This window comes from Vollenhovia emeryi, unplaced genomic scaffold, assembly GCF_000949405.1.
Source record: "Vollenhovia emeryi isolate VEMERY1.0 unplaced genomic scaffold, V.emery_V1.0 DF939872.1, whole genome shotgun sequence".
Classification (NCBI taxonomy): Eukaryota; Metazoa; Arthropoda; class Insecta; order Hymenoptera; family Formicidae; genus Vollenhovia; species Vollenhovia emeryi.
This window is the reverse complement of record NW_011966494.1, coordinates 1-1,656: the sequence shown is the minus strand read 5'-3', so window position 1 is coordinate 1,656 and position 1,656 is coordinate 1.

Below are 1,656 nucleotides of genomic sequence, written 5' to 3'. Positions count from 1 at the left end.
GGTCGATTTTTTTATTATCTCCTCTCTGCTGCTAAAACGCGTTCCTCGGAGCGGAATTTTGACTTTATTGAACAGGAAGAAGTCACACGGTGCCAAATCAGGCGAATTAGGCGGCTGCTGGATGGTGTTAGTACTGTGTTTGGCCAAAAAGTTACAAATAACCTATGCATTGTGGGACGGCACGTTATCATGATGCAAAATCCAAGAGTTGTTCCTCCACATTTCCGGCCGTTTCCGTCGAATTGCGTCACGTAAACGCCTCATAACGCCCAAAAAGTACTCCTTGTTGACAGTCTCACCCTCCGGCAAGAATTCGTGATGCACAACACCATTGTAATCGATGAAAACCATGAGCATTGCCTTCTTTTCAATTGACTGGAAACGGCGTGTTTTTTTCGGTTTCGGCTCATCTGGACTGGGCCATTCACTCGCCTGATGTCTGGTTCGAGTGTCATACTCATAAACCCATGTCTCATCACCAGTAATGATATGTTGGATGAATGTCGGGTACGAATCAGCCTCAAAAATCATGTCTTTTGCGATATCCGCACGGTCCTTTTTTTGCACGAAATTCAAGTCTTTTGGCACCAGCCTCGCAGCAACGCGTCGGAAGCCCAAATCTTTTGTCAAAATGCCTTATACGGTCCCATATGCGATGCTCAACTTCTCTGCCAACTCTCTGATGGTTAATTTGCGGTTTACACCCAACATTTGCCTTTATTTTTTCGATGTTATCGTCGGTTTTCGATGTTGATGGCCTTCCACTTCGTTGGTCGTCAGTCGCTTCTCCCAGCCAGCTCTGAAGCGACTGTGCCACTCGTACACACTAGTTTTCTCCATAGAATCATTGCCGTAACAGTTCTTCAACATTTCCAGTGTTTTTATACCGTTGAATCCGTTCTTGACGCAAAATTTAATGCGAATTTGTTGTTGTGAAGATAAATCCATTTTTTTAAAAGTGAAAAATCGCCGAGCGCGAAAAAGTTGGTGTACTCAAAATGATGCTACTTTCACAAATGTCAAGCTATGATGATGAAATTTGGCAGGAATGACAGTGACATTCACATAAAATGGTTGTTGAATCGGGTAAAGTCACTAGATATACATATACTTCTGTAAGTTTGACTAGATATATCTTGAACCTGAACGAGAAGAGGTTATATTGAATATAAAATGTAACCTCTTCTCGGTCTCTTCGTGTCTCTACGGGTATTGTGGAAGTAATTAAATTAAAGTTATTCTGAATAAAAAGAATCCCTTTTTGTTTTCGGAAGCTTAAAACTTGGTGATATAGAAGCGAATTTATTTTGAACTGAAATCTGGGCTAGCACGACTGGATACCGCTACTCTGCGTCCTCGTGTTCACGACCGCTCTTGCCCTGGGTATATCACCAATTTCTTGGTTATTCATTGGCGAACTATTTCCACTAGAGTATCGCGGCCTCGACTTCAGCATCAGCACGAGCCTCAGTTATTTTCGCGTGTTTTTCGTTATCAAGATCATTTTTATAGACTTTCAGCAGGTGAGCAGAATTTTATTTTCCCCTTAAGGTGATGCTCGGCCCGATTTACACTTTTGCACCTTTTACGCCTTAAACTCAGTTTCGTGGAAATGTTTGTGTAATATACAAATTATACGGCTTAGGTGTACAGATC